Here is a 14,473-nt window from a genome sequence, read left to right as displayed (position 1 = left end):
GAACCAATCGGGTATCGTTGGATCCAAAACCATCTTTGTCCTAATTATAGAACCGATTGCATTCTGAAACTTTGCACAAACCTCAGGGGGCTCTATGGGCTCTCGTGCTGCATTAACTGCATTGACCGTCCATTGGCCTTTGGTGTATTGGTTTCTTCCTCTTTGACCCCGTTTCCTTTTGCTTTGGTTGCCAGAGGTCGTAGTTTGAGGTTTCGTACCGGAGCTATCGTTGCCTTCAAGTTCTTCCTTTGTGTGGTTTTGGGGTCGGTCTCGGCGATTACTCCTTCCTATCGGAGCCGCCTACACGGATCATAGGATTTCAGCTAGTCATTATGCATAGTCTATGAAAAAAATATACTAAAAGCTAGGTGATAATTAATCGCGTGTAGTCATTACTTGAACTAGATTCAGAATGTAATCTGGATCAAATTCCAACCCTGAACGGTGTTCTCTTGGAGCGATAGGATGTGGATCTATCGGATCGTGCCATTGACCGCCCACCCAACCCCAATGTCCAATCCCAGGTCCTTTGTTTTCCAGGTTGTCATCATCATCGTCCCCAGATTGCACACCGTCGTCGGCATCATTATTCCCGAATTGCACAGTCCAGGTCGTCCCACGACATTTGAGATGCAATTCTCTTGACTTCGTTGATTTTCGATGCTGCATCTTCCCTGTGCGGGGATGATGACGGCGGTTGATCTATTTACGAGTTCTACATATTTCAATAAAAATATATTTGAATACAAAATCTCAATAAAATCATATTTGAATACAAATTTTGAAAAGAATCGTTAGAGTGTCACAATACTTCATTCATAATACAAAATTAACCTAAGCTCACAACTTTTTCAGAAAAAATGCTTGAAATATACACTATCTCAAAATATTTGAATAAAACTATGGTATTTTCAAATTTTCACATTGAAATAAAAAGAAAAGAACTAACAATAGACATACCTCATTCTTTCTTATAAGGACTCTGCTATGTCTACATTATCACTCTCTCTATGTGTCTCTCTATATATGTGTCTATGTATTTGTCTCTCATGAAAGAGAGAGAGAGAAAAAGAACGGGGACATCGCAAAGTCCTTCCTATAATCGAATCGAGCACTACTATTACACTTATATTCATCATATATTCAATTAAAATTTCATTCACTACTCATATATTCCTCACACTCACTTATCAAATAAATTGAAATTGGATATAACTACAATGAAAAAGAACTAACCATCATTCAAATGAATTCACATTCACATTCAAAAGAAAAGAACTTACCATCATTCAAATTGAGAGCACATGTACGTGAAATTTCACTAATTCACTAACATTTTATTATTTTTCAGTAACTACTCAATAATTCACTAACTATTCAAATGTCATATTTATTTTTCACTAACTACTAACTTATGGATATAACTAAACCTAAACCCTAAACATTTCAATAACTATTCAATAATTACAATGGGAAAAAATTAAAAAAATTAAAGAACCTTGCTTGGTTCGGGCCGGTGGGGAATAGGAGGCGCGGGTAGGGCGGCGTGGGGAGGCGACGGGTGCGTGGGGAGGGGTGGTGCCGCCAGGGGAGCGGCACGTGCCGGGCTGCAGTGGGGAGGAGGATGAAGCGCTGGCCGTGCAAGAGGAGGAGGCGCCGCCGGAGGAGGACGCCCTAGCGAGGCGAGGCCACGCATGGAGGAGGCACCAAGGCCGGCGGCCCTAGATCTGCGGAGGGGAGGATGAGGAGGAGGAGGAGCTGTGGTGCGGTGGGGCGAGGTGAGGCAGCGGCGGCAGCGAGGAGGCTGTCGAGGAGGGAGGTGCCACCGGATCTGTGCGGGACGAGCGCCGCAAAGGAGGCTGTCGCGGGATGGAGGGCTGGCAAGGAGGAGCGATGCAGGGTCGGAGGGCCACTGGGGAGGAGAGCACTAAATGTCGTGGTGGGGAGGAGCTTGAAATTTTGGTAGCCTGACGGCATAGTGAGCGCGAACCGGAAAAATTGCTAAGTCCCCAGCGCCAGCTTGTATATATAGGAAGAGATTTGTAGAGATGGGTGATGCCCCCACCCGCCCTTGGAAATCATTTGTAGGGGCGGGTGACGCCCCCACCCGCTCCTACAAATAATATTCTTTTTTTTCTAAATTTTATTTATATTATAGACTATAGAAATACACATCCAAAAAAAGTGAAACTTGTACACTAAGATTATTTTGACCTATAGAACTTAAAAAAAATATAAAAAGCATATTTCAGTGCATATTTAGATTTAAGTTATGGAAACCACAATATATTAACCACACTACTATCTCATACAACTCAAGCAATACTTTGAGATTTGCACACCCTTATGTATTAAATATACAGAAATATACTATTGCATATTTTTTTTATCTTGTTCTATGGGTCACAAAAAACTTAGTGTACACGAGAGCATGGGGGTCTGAGGCATGGCAGTGGCGTTGGCTTACCGGTGTCTCGGGGAAGCCAAGGGGCAGCGTAGGGATGGGCCGATGCCGTGGCGAGGTGAGGCTGTGCAGGCAGCGCGGCAATGGTGATGTTGCTGCATGAAGTGCCGGCATGGTGAAGTCCCTTGGTGTCGGTATCCTCCTCCCCTTCGAGCTCTTCCTCATCCTGCTTGCTGGCGGTGGCGGCAACTCGGAGCAGCGGCGGCTCTGGTGACTCCTCCTCTTCCCTCCTTCCTTCTTCTTCTCTCCTCCTTCCTTCTCCCTCTCTTCTTCCTAGGTGTGGCAGCGGCGGAAAGGGAAGAAACCCCGAGGGTACTAGGGTTAGCGAGCGGCAGCCTTGGGTTTTTATGGATGCCTTGCTAGGGTTTGGCGCGGTCGTGAGCGTGAGGATAGCAGGGATCCTTGGTGTCCATGCCACAGACGCGTGGCGCGGATCCGAGGGATCCCGGGCTTGGGTTCGGGTGCGGAGCGCGCGCACGGGCAGTCAAGGGGAGGCGCAGGTAATGTCGGCGGGCACAGGTGGATGCGCTGCTTGTCGTGGAGCGGGGGCAGCGCGGGGTGAATGCGGCGCAGCACGACGCTGATGCGAGCGAAGTGAGGTAGAGGAGAGGCGGAGAGGAGCGGGGCGGAGTAGCTAAAGGTGAGGGAGAAAGCTGACGGATGAGGTCAGCCGGTCAGTGTCCCGATGTGAAGGCCCGTGTGGTGCGGGTGGGTGGCGGTGTTGTGCTGCGCAAGCTGGGCCGGCTCGTGGGCTATGTTGGGCGCATGCTGGGCCGAAGGCAGGGTAGCAGGCCAGCTGGGTTGGCTGGGCTGGGGCCGGGCTGGATTGGGGTTAGGGTTAGCGGATTGGGCTAGGGCTAGGGCCAAGCATGTTAGAGAATTAGGTGGGTCCATGCAGGGTAAGTTAGCTTTTGAATTTAAATTTGAAGGGCACACTTCAAATTGAAATTCCACACAATTTCAAACTAAGAAAAAAAAATCCCAAAGCAATTTCAAATAAGCAAGATAGCTTCAATTAAATCCCAACAACTCAAAATATATTAACAAGAATATCCTTAAACCAAAACAAGCCAACCATTTTTAAACAAGCAGATTTGGAGAAACTCAAATAACTCTAAATTAATTCACATTAACAAATTAGTCCTTCACTTACATTAGGTTTTATTTTGCTAGGAATTTCGGATACAAGAAAGATATCCTTACATTATCCCTAGGTTCTAACACTTGCACAAAAAGTTTTTGAAAATCACGATTTGTGCATGTTAGAACATTCCAGACAAATCCGAGATGTTACAGTAGGAGTCATCATTTAAATGAGAGCACATGAAAGGACTGAATTTAAGGGAAGAAATGACATAACTGCTCAATGTGCCAAGTGTTGGTGAGGATGTTGTGTCGCTGTCCTTCAGCCGGTAGGTTCCTGGCCGGACCACCTCCGCGATCGTGTATGGTCCTACCCAGGTCGGAGTGAGCTTGTTCTTGTCCTTGGTCGACTGCGCCCTCCGCAGCACCAAGTCACCGACTTCGAGGGTTTTTCCCCGGATCTTCCTCTTGTGGTACCTGTGAAGGGTCTGCTAGTAGCTTGCCAAGCGGACCAATCAATCGCGTCCTGCTGAGCCTCCGCGGCTTGGTCAGGGTCAAAGGGTTTGACCCTTGGGGCGCCATAGTCTAGGTCGGAGGGAAGCACTCTGCCTCGTATGTCATCAAGAATGGGTTGAATCCTGTGGACTGATTGGGAGTTGACCTCACGCTCCAAAGGATGGCTGGGAGCTCCTATACCCACTACCCAGCAAATTTGTTGAGCTGGTCGAAGATTTGAGGCTTGAGTCCTTGGAGGGCCCTGCCATTCGCCCTCTCCACCTGCCCGTTGGTGCGAGGGTGTCTGACTGAAGCCCAGTCGATCCTAATCCTGTATTGGTCGGCGAACTCCAAGAACTTCTTGCCCGTGAAGTTGGTCCCATTGTCCGTGATGATGGTGTTGGGCACACCAAACGGTAGACGATGTCAAGGAAAAACTTGGCAGCTTCTTGGGAGCTGAGCTTGACAATAGCTTAAGCCTCAATCCACTTAGTGAACTTGTCCACCGCGATGAGCAGGTGGGTGAAGCCACCAGGAGCTTTCTTGAGAGGCCCGGCCATGTCGAGACCCCAGACCATGAACAGCCATGTGAGGGGGATGGTCTGTAGCGCCTATGCTGGCAGGAAGGTCTGCTGAGTGTAGAACTGGCACCCCTTGCACGTGCGGACAACTTCCTCTGTGTCACGCAACGCTGTTGGCGAGTAGAAACCCTGGCGAAAGGCCTTGCCGACCAACGACCGTGGGGCAGCATGGTGCCCGCAGATACCAGCATGGATCTCTCGGAGTTCTTTGCCATGCTGGGTCAGAATGCACTTCATTAGCTCTCCCACAGCTGACGTGTTGCACTTGTAGAGCTCACCGTCGATGGCATCGAACGTCTTAGCACGTCGAGCGATCCATCATGCCTCGGTTCGGTCAGCCGGGAGAATGTCATCGAGGAGGTAGGCTAGCAGGGGCACCCTCTAGTCGGAGCCGGTCGCCGGTGCGGTGGCCACTGAGGCTGTGGTCTCCACCGCGAGACAGCCCAAGCCCTTGGTCAGGGGGACGCTCGGTTGGGAGGTACCAGACTGGGGCCCCTGGGTACTGGGTCAGATGGCACCTGAGGCGGATCCAGCTTGACGTGGACCGAGGGTGCGTGGAGATCGTTGATGAAGACCTCATCAGGAGTAGGATCCCGTTGGGCCGCCATCTTGGTGAGTGCATTAGCGTCGTCGTTGTCCCTTCGCGGGACGTGATGCAACTCGATTCCTTGGAACTTATCCTCCAACTTACGCACCTCCTAGTAGTATGTGTTCATGAAGGAGCTTTTGTAGTTGGACTCCTTAATGACCTAGTCTACCACAGCTTGGAGTCACCGTAAGCGTAGAGCCGGGTCGCTCCAAGCTCAATGGTGATGCGAAGGCCGTTGAAGAGGCCCTTGTATTCGGCGATGTTGTTTGAAGCTGGAAAGTGGAGGCAGATGGCGTAGCGGAGCTTGTTCCCCTCGGGCGAGATCAGCACCACGCCGGCCCCCACGCTGGGTCCCATGACCGACCCGTCGAAGTACAGGGTCCAGCATTCGTGGGTGATGTCTGAAGTTAGGGTTTGAACCTCCGTCCACTTGGCCATGAAGTCGGCCAAGGCTTATGACTTGATGATGGTGCGGGGAACGTACTTGATGTTGTAGCCCATGAGCTCGAGTGCCCATTTAAAGATCTGTCCCGTAGCGTCACGGCTATGGACGACCTCCCCGAGTGGGAATGAGGAGATGATGGTGTGACGCCCTGGAAATTTCCAAATATAAACTACGCGTTAGAGTGTTCCGACAAAAAACTTATCCGTCGTAAAACCTTAGCCCTGACCCTCTCCGTTTCCCCGCCACACTGACAGCCGACGCGAGCCTGACCGCCGTCCCATCCCGCATCGCTCACGCGCGACCGCTTTCCGCAATCAGCGCCGGCGCGATGCCGTTCTTCTCGCGCAGCGTGCGGACGATGCACGCGCATGGCCGACCGACCGCGGTCGCCGCCGCGATCGGCGCCGACGCGCCCCTCTCCTTTTCCCTTTTCTCTCTCTCCCACTTCTTTTCCAATCTCTCTTTTTTTCTTTTCTTTCTTTCTTCCCTTTTTCCTTCCTTCTTTCCTCTTTTCCCCTTCTCCCTCCTGCCTGGCTCCCGCACGCGAGCCCCTGGCCGCCCCCTGCCGCGCCAGGAACCGGCCGCCTCCCTTTCCCCGCGCGCCGTCGCCCCTGTGCTCGGCCGTTCGCACCCTCGCGCACGCCCCGCGCGTGCATCGCGTGACCGCGTCGCCCGCCGTGCCGCCCGTCGCTCGCCGCACACGCCAGCCGGCCGTGCACGCTTCACCCCGAGCCGCCGTGCCACCCGCCACCACTGCTCGCGCACACACGCGTCCTTGCTCCCCACCTTCCCCGCGCACGCGCACTCTGGCTCGCGTACGCCCCGGCCCACGTGCACCCGAGGCTGCACGCGCACGCCGAGCTGCGACGCCGCGCCGCTCGCCGCTGCTCCCCTGCCGCACCCCGCCCTGTGCTCGCACCGCGTCCCTCCTCCACGTGCCCCTATCGACGCCCTCGCCGCCACACCACAACACGACGCACACAAGGGCCGAAGCGCCATTAATGGCGCTCCGCGCCGGCCACCGTCGCGACCCCCTCCCCACCGCCTCATCCCGCCTATAAATAGGCCCCTACCCCGCTCCTCCCTTCCCCACGGCCTCCACTGCCACCGCCCGCCGCCTCCCTAGCTCGTAGCGCCGCCGACGCAAGCACCTCCGCCCGCCGCCGCTTGCTCCCGTGGGCACGCTTCCCCGCTGCATCCCGGTCCAAGGTGAGGCCGGGGATCAATTCCCCTTGCCTCCCTCCCCCTCTTGCCCTAACCCCGGCCGCCGCCGTGCCTCGGACCGCCGGAATCGGCCGGGCGCCGGCGCCCCACCTCCCCTCCTCTGTTCTGTGCGGGGGAGAGGAAGGAGAAGTGCAACTTTGCCCAAAGCCCCCCCCCCTTCTCCTGTTTTTCCCCAAAGGAACCCCCTATCCACCCCCCTTTTGCAAAAGAAGCCCTACTCTTTCTGTTATTTCAAACCAAACCCCTCGATACATAAACCTAGATATACTTGACACCTTTTAGCATGCCCAGGGTATTTCTAGGATTCGCAAATAGGCCCTTACCCCCTCCAAATAATTACGAATAAGCCCCTGGACTCCGGTTTAACCCTTAAGCCCCTCTTTAACCCGTCATTTCATGCGCCAAACGACCTCCGATCGACCTGAAACTCTACCACGCCCTTTCTAGTATAGTTTTAACCATGCCATTAAGAAACCACCCAAAAATATTACCTCTACCTCCTTAACTAAATTATTTCCGATTCAAGCTTAACGATAAAGGCTTTTGGTTCCCTCGCTTGATTGTGTGCCTGTTTGTTTGTGTCGTAGGACACGGAGTGAACGAGGAAGGTTCCGACCGTGACCAAGCGAACAAGGACCAGTTCTGCGACCCCAAACCCGAGGGACAGTGCTTCGATCAGGACCTCCCGCAAGGGTTTGACGATGGCAAGTTCAATCCCGCCCCTTTGATGCATGTTTTGTCCTAGTTTTTATAAACACAACCCAGTGGCCTGTTTTATAAATTGCATGGTTTCGCTTGCTGGAAACATGGTACGATAGCCACCCTTGTTTGTGATAATCTTACCTTGACCCTCCTGGTTTTATAAAGAAATGCGTGCGTGTGGGAAGGGATAAAAATGTGATTTTGAGAGATGAGTCAGACGGGATGGATGGCATTTCTGTGTGAATTGCCGCTGGTGTGCTCGTACCTATGTGGTTGAGCGAGGAAGGGAGATATCCATCTTGTCACCCCTAAGGACCGAGTTGATGTGTCGTCTCACCTAGCTTCCTGTCGTGCAAACCACTTGACCGTTGTATGGGCAACGGCTTAGCTTAACCCCACTAGTTAGTCTGATAGCCATCAGGAGAGCTGGGAGCAACGGGTGATCAAGGAGACGGGATAAGCTCGGTGTGACTTATGCCCCGGTTAAACCTCGGTGATAGGTCGAATGACCCCTTGATAGATCCCGTGGTGGCTAGCCAGGTCTAGCTAAGGTGGGTAAGGGCTTTGATGGGATCTGCACCGGCACTAAGGTGTTCGTGCTGTGGTACCCCACCTGTGGGTAAAGTTGCACACCTCTGCAGAGTTAAAAATCTATTCGAATAGCCGTGCCCACGGTATTGGGCAAGTTACGGTGTGGTCACATAACTAGTGTTTTTCTGGGATTGGTGTGTGTGTTATTTGGAAAATGTCCGGCAGTTGTGCCGTGGGCTACGATGGACGGGGAGCCCGGTAGTAGCTTAAAGTTCGGATCCTGTGTGGATCAACAGCACGTGCTCCTTGATATTTGAAAACTTGTTTTGAACGAACCCTTGCGTAAAACCGAGTTTTCCGCAAATAAAACCATAACCTTATCCTTGGATTAACCTGTGCATTTATTTCTGTTATACCCCCTCCGCGGGTGTGATTGGACTTGCTGAGTACGTTCGTACTCACCCCATTCTTACTTTTACAGTGGAAGATCCAGACTACATCCCCGAAGATGTCGAGTAGGGTTCCGTCCTGCACCCAGTCTTGCCTGTGGGTGAGGTCACCGTTGGAACTCCGCATGGCGCAAGACTCTGACGATCCCCTTTTCGTAGCTAGTATAGTAGTGTGGGTTTTAGTTGTAATCCTCGCGATAGTGGCGCTTCACTGCCCATTGCCGCGAAGAGTTGTACGGTGATGTACCATCTGATGTAATAAAGTGTTATCAGCCTCCTGGGACTGATAAAGTAACACTTTTAAGTCTTCCCTGATGGGGGGACGCTTCAGATGGTGACCTCATGGTTGGTCAAATAGTGCTGCAGCTTCTTGGTCACCATGAGCATGGCGTACAAGAGCTTCTGCACCTGCAGGTAGCAAGCCTTGGTCTCGGTGAGCACATCACTGACAAAGTACACCGGTCGTTGGACCTTCACCGCTCAGGTAGGCTCCTCCCTCTCGACCACAAGAGCGGCGCTGACCACGTGGGTGGTCGCCGCAAGATAGAGTAGTAGCCGTTCGCGTCGCTTAGGAGCGATGAGAAGTGGGGCCAAGGTCAGGAACGCTTTAAGGCTATCCAAGGCTTGCTAGGCCTCTTCCGTCTAGACTAACGTGTCCGACTTCTTGAGGAGTTTGTAGAGGGGCATTCCCCGCTCGCTCAGCCGGGAGATGAACCGACTGAGGGCGGCAGGCAGCCTGTGAGCCGATGCACGCCTTTCACTTTGCGTATGGGGCCCATCCTAGTGATGGCCATGATTTTTTCGAGGTTGGCCTCGATGCCACGCTCAGAGACTATGTATCCGAGTACCTTCCCCTTCGAAAAACTGAAAGTGCATTTTTCGGGATTCAATTTGATGCTAAACCTTCGGAGGTTAGTAAAGGTGGCATCTAGTGTGGTGATCAGGTCTCCCGCGCGAGGCGCTTTCACCACTATGTTGTCTACGTAAACGACAATTGTAGGTTTCGGTGGCCCAAGCTGGTTTGGCTGCCGGGGTGGGTCAATCTGATCGGCAAAACACTTCTACATGCAATGCTGGTATGTGGCACCGGTGTTTTTCAGCCCGAGCAGCATGGTGACGTAGCAGTACGTGCTGATTGGGGTGATGAAAGAGGTCGCGAGCTGGTCGGACTCCTTCATCGCAATCGGGTGATAGCACGAGTAGGCATCCAGAAAAGAGAGGATTTCACATCCTGTCGTGGCATCAACTATCTGGTCTATGCGCGGCAAAGGAAAAGGATCCTTAAGACACGCCTTTTTAAGGCCAGTATAGTCAACACACATTCTCCATTTCCCATTCTTCTTCTTTACAAGGACGGGATTGGCAAGCTAGTCGGAGTGATACACCTCCTTGATGAAGGCGACTGCCACGAGCTTGGTGATCTTCTCGCCTATGGCCCTGCGCCTCTCATAGTCGAAACGGCGCAGGCATTGTTGCATGGGCTTTGAACCTAGCTTGATGCGGAGCTCATGCTCGGCGACCTCCCTAGGGATGCTTGGCATGTCACAAGGCTTCCATGCAAAGGCATCACGATTAGCGCGTAGGAAGTCGATGAGCGCGCTTTCCTATTTGGCCGGAAGTTGGGTCCCAACCTGCACGATCTTGGCTGGGTCGTTGGGGTCGACCCCAATCGCCTTGGTGTCCTCGGTTGGGCGGAAGGCGCTGGACGGGGTCGGCTTGTTGCAGTCGGGAGCACCCTCCTCCACCGTCCGGCGAAGCTTCCGGAGCTCGGCGGAGTTGGCAATCATGGTGATGAGCTCGAAGTGCTCACGACCACAGGCGTACGCCTGCTCGAAGGAGCCGCTGACCGTGATGATGTCATTCGGCCCTAGCTCCTTCAGCTTGAGGTAGGTGTAGTTGGGGACTGCCATGAACTTGGTGTAGCTAGGATGCCTTAGGATGGCATGCTATGATCCCTGAAAGTCCACCACCTCGAAGATTAGGGTCTCGGTGTGGAAGTTGCCGCGGGCGCCGAACGTGACCGGCAAGTCTATGTTCCCCAAGGGGTACACCCTCATGCCCGGGACGATACCAAAGGAAGGGGAAAACGGAGGCGCGGAGCTTGGACTGCGAGATGCTCATGGCGTCGAGGGTCTCAACATACAAGATGTTGAGGCTGCTCCCCCATCCATTAGCACCCTGGTTAGGCGCTTGTTGCTGATGATAGGGTTGACAACGAGCGGGTAGCTCCCCGATCGGGGGACGCTGGGAAGGTGGTCGCCCCGATCGAAGTTGATCGGTGTGCTCAACCAATGGAGGAACTTGGGGACGGAGCTTTTGGCGGCACAGACCTCCCGGAGTTGGGCCTTGTGTTGACGCTTGGTGCAGTGTAACATCCCAGTTTTCATCACTATTGAAAGAAATACAAAATAAGGGTGTTTCATTACAACTCCTTATTTTATCCCTTGTAAAAATATATATTTATTTATCCAAAAGTTTCATTGGAAATGTGTATGTTGAAGAGTGTAAAAATTTTGGGTAAAATGGTGAAAATAAGGGTGTTTGCGTAATTTTATAAAAGTACAAGTCCTTTTATGCAAATATTTGATTTACAAAAGTAACTTTTAAATTTACTCAGGGCTAAAGTGTAAAAATGTGAGTCATCATGACATGTCTATCCAATCATTATGACGAGTCTATCCCGTCATAATGACATGTCTATCCAATCATTATGACGAGTCTATCCCGTCATAATGATATGTCTATCCAATCATTATGACGAGTCTATCCCGTCATTATGACATGTCTATCCAATCATTATGACAAGTCTATCCCGTCATCATGATGTGTCATAAATGCTTGCATTTAGGTCCTGAATTTTATAAAGTTTTACTCTTTAGTACAAAAGCAATTCAAATCCGACTTTTGTTCAAAAATTCATGTGTAAAAACATAAGTTTTGAGTTTTTGAATTTGAGTCCTAAAGCAATGTTGTAGAGTTTGAAAAACTCTCCAACTTTCGTGTTGGGCATTTCTTCATTTGAGTTTTGGATTGATGGAAAATTTTGCCTTACAAATAAGTCCCTGCAGTTTTCTAAAATTGCGCATAAGTCCTTGGGGAATTCCATTTCCCCTTCCCCTCTGTTTTTCTTCTCCGGTGCTTTCTTTATCTTCACTGGCAGCACCATCCCCCTTGACCTATAAATAGAACCCCCCCTCTTGTCATGCCATCCACCCATGAGCAAGGTAGATAAGTTGTGGTAAGGTTAGTGCTGGACTAGCCACTTAAAGGTGTGCGTTCCTTCGTGACTTTGTCGCTCCAATAAGGTAAGTGTTAGTCTCCTAGTTAAACTCGAGTACTTAGTATATAGGTTGTGATCCATCTGTTGGTAGGCTCCACCTCGCCATAAATCGGGGTCGTCGCACATAATGCCGGCCGAGATATTTTTCCGCCGCGCAAACCACCGCACCTCATTTAAAAAGGAAGCCGACGCACATCCCTGTCGTCCCCACCCGCGCTCGCTTTCACTCGTGCACGCGCGACACACCGGCCCCATGACGGGACCACGCACTGCCGCCGGCACCGCGCCGTGCCGCCCACCTCCGCGTCCCCAACTCGCCCATGCCGCTGCAGCGTCCTCGCCGGCTTTGCCGCCTCGACGCTCGCGTCTTCAGTGCTGCCACTGTTTGAGCTGATGGCGAGCTGCCGCAGCCCACGCCATCGCCCATCCCTGTGCGACGCCGCTGCTGCTCCCCTCGCCTATAAAAGGAGCGAGGCCGTGATGAACTCCACCATCAGCCCTAACACACCGAGCCGCTTCACCTTGCTAGTTGAAACACTTCTCCCGAGCCCAGTTCACTCACGAGACGAAGCTCCAACAGTTGACCCTCTCCTCAAATCATGTACTATCTATTTCTCCTATTTTCATCTCCATTTGAGCTTATTTTATAGCTTGCTTATGTTTGTTTGCCAGTTGTGCCGTTTCCGCCGTAGATCACGGAGTGACCGAGGAGGAGCCGGCCAAGGAGTACGAAGGCCAGTACAGCGCGCCGGAGCCAGAAGACCCGTACCGCGAGCAGGAAGTCGCCGCCGCCGACGCGTACGTAAGCGAAGGCAAGTTTCATCAACCCCTACGTGAGCGGTTGCATCCATGTGAGGACGTCTAGTTGTAGCTCTGGTTTATGATCGATTACATATACCGGTGCTTGAGTGATTGAGTGTGCTCATACATGCATGTGAGTAGTTATGCATATCCAGAATTGAGACTAGGATATGAAGGGTTTTGGCTGAGGCTAGGGCAGCTGGGTATGTTGGAGCCGGCGCTACCGTGGTGGTAGACTGGCAGGTGAGTGCTACCGTGGAGGTAGGCTCGAGTTGACATGTTGAGGAATGGTTGCTGCCCTGGTGAACCATAAGGACCGAGTTGTTTTGACATCTCACCTAGCTTACTTTAGTACGACCACAGGTTCCATCATGGGCCGGACTTAGCCTAATCCCACTGGTTAGCCGGACGGTCGCAGGGATGGTTTTCGGGTATAGACCATTGGGGTCAGGACCCGAGGGTTTGTGCGGCCGGGCTGGGGCGTGACCATGGCTGGGTGTCGACTATGTCGGTTGTCCGTTCGGGCAGTCGAGCTTGTGGGTACAGTGTACGACCTCTGCAGAGTGTAGAATCCATTCGAATGGTCCGTGTCCACGGAATGGACAGGCTACGGTGTGGTCCTGACAACTAGTGAGCTACCTACTGTGGGTTGTGTCAGGAAGAGTTGCATATCATAAGTTGCATTACTAATGCTTTGTGCTTAATGTGCATCGTGCATGTCATTCCCCTCCTGTAGGGTGAGGTAGAACTTGCTGAGTACTTTTGTACTCACCCGTTTATGACTTATTGCAGAGGATCCTAATTTTGTGCCTGAGGAAGGCGAGTAGTTCGTGCCCTATACCCAAGTCTGGAGTGGTGCCGTCGCAGTAGAAGCCACCATGTCGGATGAAGAGTTTACCCTCGCGTTTATCACCGCTATTGTTGTATTCCTAGTTTATATTATTATTGTAATCGAATGTATTAAATAAAGCTATGTATGACTGCGACACCATTTGTGTAATGTATTTTCACCAGAGACTATTTTCTGGTGTTTAAATACATGTTTAGCTCTGGTTGTTTAGACCGGGGCGTTTCATGTAGTCATCCCGAGGACCTCCAAAGCTCATGAGGCGGCCATCCAGATCGGGGAACCGCTCCTATCCTTGGGTGGCGCTCCCTGATCCTTAGGGGCCTCCTTGTCATGGTTTTCACCTTTGCGCTTGCTGGGTTGACCCAGCATGCGCTTGAGAAGCTCGCAGTCCTTGAGCTTGTGCTTGACGGAGTAGCCGTGATTGGTGCATGACTTTTCCAAGAGCTGCTCGAAGTGGTTGGCGTTGCCCTGTTGCTTCCCCGCACGGTCGGCCACGGCGGCCGTGTTGGGGTTGGCACGATGCCGATCCTTCTTCTTCCTTTTCCCCTGCCCTGAGGAGGGGCCCTCATCCTGGTCCTCCCGCTTGGCCTTGCCTTTGGCCCGATCATCGGTGAAGACAACCCCGACCGCCTCCTTGCCGGAGGCGTGGTTCATGGCAATGTCCAGAAGCTCACGGGTGGTGCACGGCTTCCGGCGGCCAAGCTTGTGGACGAGGGCCTTACAGGTGGTCCCTAAGAGGAACGTGTTGATGACGTCTGCGTCGATGACGTCAGGGAGGGAGTTGCACTGTTTGGAGAACTGGCGGATGTAGTCCCTCAGGGACTCGCTAGGCTCCTGTTTGCAGCTCTTGAGGTCCCAGGAGTTTCCACGGCGCACGTACGTGCCTTGGAAATTCCCAACAAAGAACTATTTGAGCTCCGCCTAGCTACGGATGTTGTTAGGCGGTAAGAATTTGAGCCACGCTCGAACGTACTCCCCT

The sequence above is a fragment of the Panicum hallii genome, chromosome 6, assembly GCF_002211085.1.
Source record: "Panicum hallii strain FIL2 chromosome 6, PHallii_v3.1, whole genome shotgun sequence".
In the NCBI taxonomy this organism is placed as follows: Eukaryota; Viridiplantae; Streptophyta; class Magnoliopsida; order Poales; family Poaceae; genus Panicum; species Panicum hallii.
This window is presented reverse-complemented; position numbering follows the sequence as displayed.